Below are 5,475 nucleotides of genomic sequence, written 5' to 3'. Positions count from 1 at the left end.
TCTGAAATACCTCAGATAAGCACTGGGGACAGGAACTTTAAATAGTGCTATTTGAAACGTATTTCCAATATTATCTTTACTGATAATTTAAATTTCTCAGAGAAAGGCAATGGACCAGATAAATTAATAATAAGGAAAAGCAAAAATCACTGTCTCTTCAAATTGCTTTTTAGAGCCTACTACATAATTAGAGAAGAAACAAGCAAACACAGACAGATCTTAAGTTGATATAAATCAGAGTAACTTCACTGAAGTCAAGAGAGCTACAAGCCTACATTCATTGACCGTTTTCCCCATACTCTACCATTCCAATGATCAGGAAATTTTCAAACATCCTGCAAACATCCAGCATAAATCTCCATACGGATAGATAGTGGTGTAGGTAGGGTTACACACGTAAACAACATGAAGACTAGACAAATTAATGCTCTAAAGAATTAGAGGTGCTCATAAAACTTTATTTCATCTCCCCTCTTCATATACCTGATGCTCCTGACTTAGATCCAAATTGTTTTTTCCGAGGATCCTTGCATCACCCAGTGCACTTGACAGTGGTCCTTCAGTCAGCAGCTCTTCAATATTCTTCTGAGCTTTAGCTGCATGATAGGTGGCCCCCGGCCTCTCTGCCTGCACAGCATGCAAGCCCTGCACTGACGACAAAAACAATTATTTCCAGTCAGGTGGTTTTGCTTGCAGAGCTAAACAAAACCAAAACACCTAAACAAAGTATTCTAGCAGGAAACAATTTTTTGACATTACAGCCAAAACAACTCAGAAAATTTGATGTGACTTGATGTGCTTTGGGAAATAAAAGATTTCCCCAGCTTTATCCAGAAGCCTTGAAGCCAGGGTAAAAATGATGCTTCTAATGATGGTTCCCCAAAGTAGTTCCTACTCTCAGGACTCTTGCATCAACCTACTTCTGGTCTCAGGTGAGGAGGAGATGGGGAACACACAGGGCAACAGCCTGGTCCTGCAAACTCTCCAGTCTGAATGAGCAGAATGGAAGCTGTAAGACCTGCCAAGGATTTACCCACCTCACTGTAGAGCCATTCACCCTTTCCCCACCCATCTCCTTGTATGATCTATTCTGTATTCCACTTTATCTCTGCCCATCAGGGCAGAAAGCCCTTATCCCCATGCAACCAGTGCATGTGTGATTGCCTTCCTATTGTGTGAGCCAGCTGGAGAAACACGTAGGATATAGGAAATCCAGGCTCCATTCTCATTATTCCAGGGCCAAACTACGTAACAGGCTCCTAACCTGCCCTGGGAAGGAGGAAACCCTGCTTCCCTCCTGCAGCCCCGGGTTGCGCAAGCTCCAGACAAACTTCAGGGCAAACCTTCTCTTCTGCTGATGTTGACAGCAGATCTGCAGAGCCATCCAACTTGGCCAAAACCAGGAAGGGGAGTCTGAAGGAGAAAAAAAAGCCCAGATCTGTCACAAAGCCAAATTTCAAGTCCCTGTAAAAATAAAAATTAAGCACGAAAGTGCCAGACGTTCTCAACAATGCGGTTGTCAGATTTTTTTTCCCTTAAATAACTGTAAAACAATGCCTTTTCCCTGTATCACACTCTTGGATCTGTTTAAACTATATTTTACTCCTGCTTTCTCACACATACATATTCACATACACAAAGACCAGCCCAAGCCAACGGCCTCAACTGAACATTTCAGCCTGAACAGTTACATGTTGGCAAGGGTATAGCATTGGAAAACAGAATCTTTTAATGGGAAATGTCTGGCAACCTTAATTACAGGCACCACTGCCAGCTCCACCAATAATTATAGCTTAGTTTCAGAATCATCCATGTGCTAACAAATATATTTAATGACAAGAGCATTTGCCAGTGATATTCACCAGGAAAGACTTCCAACCGAAGAGAGAGCCATGAGATGCAGACATGACCCTACATTGCCTCTTTGCCTCCAGGTACGGATCTTCTGCCTAAGCCAGAGGTGAGCCACTCCACTGAGCATTTTAGATGAGCCTCAGGGCTGCTTTGGTTTCCTTCCATCTCCAGCCTCCCCCAGGAGAGGGAGAACTAGATCTTAGTCTTACATATCAGATGAAACCTTAGTCCCCTGCAACCACCAGCTCGTCTCTTGCATCTTTATGTAGTCTGCAATGAGTACAGGAGGGATAAACAAGACAGTCTCTGCTCCGCAGTTCCCCAGAGGAGCCAGGCAGCTTTACAACGGGGGTGCTTCAGTGCCATCGCAATGCTTCAGGTGCAAAAAATTGTTCATGCATACACAAAAATTTCAACAGCCCCCACCAAAACTTTGCTACTATCTGCAGGTGACAACTGTTCTCCCTCCGAAAGGCTCTGGCAGAGAGCTCTACCCAGTGCTGAAATGGTTTCTGTCTGGCTCTTCACAGCTTTTTCAGCTGCCAGGTGTCTCCAGATTCACGTGTAAGGTGTGGAGCACCAAACATTGGAAGTTAACTCCATTGAGTTCAATGGCTCTGGTCCAGGGTTTAATTGAGTCTCTGCTAGCCACGCCATTCAGCAACCTGCAGCCCGGAGACCCCGGTGCACACGGTTGTGTAAATCAATGAAGACATGCTGGATCTCTAACCACCTGTAAGAACCTCAAAGAGGAAAATGTGGAGTGATGAATATCTCCAGAGATTAAAATCCTCCCAGCTCTCTGGTCCCTGTCCCTTATTCTCTCCTCATTAGTCCTGGGCTCCAGCCCCACAACCAGCTTGTGGACCTCTGCTGGACTTGCTCCAGTCTGGCAGCATCTTTTGTCCTGGGGGCCCCAGACTGCACACACTGTTGCAGGCACGGCCTCATGAGGGCTGAAGGGATATCCCCTTCTCTTGACCTGCTGGCCATGGCCATACACTGGGACCAACAGCCGCTCTCCACTCTGCTTTATAAACACAATTATGACCGAGGACCAGACCTGTATGTCAGGCTATCAGCCCCTATGCAAGCCTAGAAGGCAACTTTATCCTGCAAAAGTTCTTATTTTTATCACTACACGAGTGTTAAAAAAGAAGAGGAAGAAAGTCTTTGATAACTGCAGAAACATTCATAACTAACTCACATTCAGAAAGTAGTGAGAAGAAAACCAGCGTTTTAAAAAAGGCTATAATTTAAGAAAAAAATCATTTCTCTATGCCTTCCACACCTATGGTTTAGAAACCAGCCAGGCAATAATGAAGTTTAACAATAGTTAGCAATTCACTATTCAAAACGGAGCGTTTGTCCTTTTGAGTTTCCTATCCTCACTTGGATGTGGGGGAAAACATTTTTTTCAAACTTTCGGTGAGTCGTTTTCTTCATCTTTTCTGCTTTCTTCTACTTCTTTTCCACCCTCCGTACCTCCAGCCCCAGTGCAATGACACCAGCCCAGGAAGATGTCCCTGCAGATAGCATTTTTCATGAAAAAAAGGAGAAATCTGTTTTGGCAAAAACCCTTCTTTCTCAGAACATTTTGTTGGTTCCAGAGTTTTAACCAGCTCTAGAACCATCAACCCAAAACCACTGTGGAGGAAAGAAATGACAATATCAAACCAAACATGTCAGGCAGGTTAGCGTTTCCCATAGAAATCCACACTAGTCCAGAGGGCAATATCCTCCCAACCCCTGATATTCAGAAACTCGTCTTTCCCTTGAAGCACGAGGATTCGTACTCTTCCCAAAAGTTAATTTATGTCAGTTTTTTATCCTGGCTCTTGCAGTTTCAGTGATTCTTATTTATACTCATGGACAATCCCCGACCGACTGACACCCACTACTGTGTTGGCTGCAGCGGGCAGTGGGGGTGGGATTTCAGACAAGAGGCAAGAGGTTATGTATCCCCAAACAATCGCTCCAGTTTGGGGGAGACAGGGCAAGTTTTTTTTGCAAGTACCTGGTCACACGTGACAAAGGTTGAGAACAAGTTACAAGCTGACCCGCTGTGACAACCTCTGTGGCACACACACCTCCTGGCTCTGGGATGGCCCCGGCACAAGAGAATGTGTTGTGAGATGCCTGAAATCAAGTTAGTGTCTCATCCGCGAATTGAAACCTTCCCAGATACAATGTTTTACAGATAAACCTTATTTCTAGATTTCAGCTAATATTCTAATACTATTTAAAACCCAAATGTTCTTATTCTCTCTTTTCTTGAAGATATTAGCAACTCTTTTGTCCTTAATTCCACTTTAATAACATCCTTGTTTTAGAATTTCCATGGGTTTTAAATACTGTCTTTAGCATTTTAAGCCAGTCTCCAACATTTGGCAAAGTTTTTGAGCTCCTGTCAAATCCGATGCGGCGCCGGCAGGCTGGCCTGGGAGTCCTGTTGTAGAGCTCAGAAACCAGGGCGTGATTCTCCCTCCCTCGCTCTTCCCCACCCATCGCAACTGGAAATGGGTGTCCCACCGTTCAGCCCAGGGAAGTCTACGGCAGGCAGCCGCAACACTGGTTACAGAGCTTTGTTTGGCCAATGCAGAAATTGGTGCGGTTTGGGCACAAATTGGCTAAGCAGGGCTACAACCACCCCTTCTGGGTGTTTGGCACCCAGATACCGCTGGAGTTTCTTTCTGGTTGCCCACCTCAGCAGCTCAGCAGGGGGATAAAGGGGATGCGAGCAGCGCTTGCCTGCCCATTGATAGATGCAAAGGACTTAAGGGAGGACTCCTGTTTTAGAAGCACTGGGGAGACTGGATCGGTACGGGGGAGGGCAAAGGAGATGTCCAAATGCCCCTGGAGAGGTGTCACGGGATGCCCAGGAGAGCTCAGTGTACCCATACAGCATTTCACAGGCAGGAATTTACTTCTTTGGAAGGGTGTAAACGCTTTTCCCTGCCTGCGGAACCTGTGCTGCAGAAGACATCTCTGCAAGGACTCAGAAGCGCTCCTTGATACGCTGCTGAAGCCACTGTCACAACACATAGCGCTTGCACTGAACCCATCTCGGGCACTGTGACTCACCCACCCTTCCGTCATCTCTAACAGCAGCGGGGACCTCACAGGCTCCAACCCACTGCCCACCATCCTGGTACCTGGTGAGGTATCAGAGGTCTCACAGCAGGATGGAAGTCTCTGAAGCATCGCCGGGGAGAAGACTGTAATCCAGGCTCCTTGTCATCCTATTCCCGGTTTGCATGATGCTGCGATATGTAAATCAAACACAAAATGGCCCTGGTTTCCAGGCACACTTTAAATTTAGTATCTCAGAAGCATTGCATTTAGGCTTAATAAAAGTTATGATACGTTGATTAAATACCAGCTGAGGGCTGAAAGAGTGCTTCCTGAGCTTTATAGGGCTGCAGGCAATAAATTGTGTTGCCACCTAATTATTCTGTCTGACTGGGATCTCCGAAACAGAACACAATGCATATTTGTCACAACGCTGGGGGAGGAGGACCCTGGCCTTTTAAAACTTTATCATAGCTCTGTGTTTGCAAGGGAGGCAGAGGGACCTGGGCCCAATCCCACTTCTGCTCATGCCATGAATTTCCCACCCTG

Source organism: Calonectris borealis, chromosome 9, assembly GCF_964195595.1.
Source record: "Calonectris borealis chromosome 9, bCalBor7.hap1.2, whole genome shotgun sequence".
Lineage (NCBI taxonomy): Eukaryota > Metazoa > Chordata > Aves > Procellariiformes > Procellariidae > Calonectris > Calonectris borealis.
Note: the sequence above shows the minus strand (reverse complement) of the source record.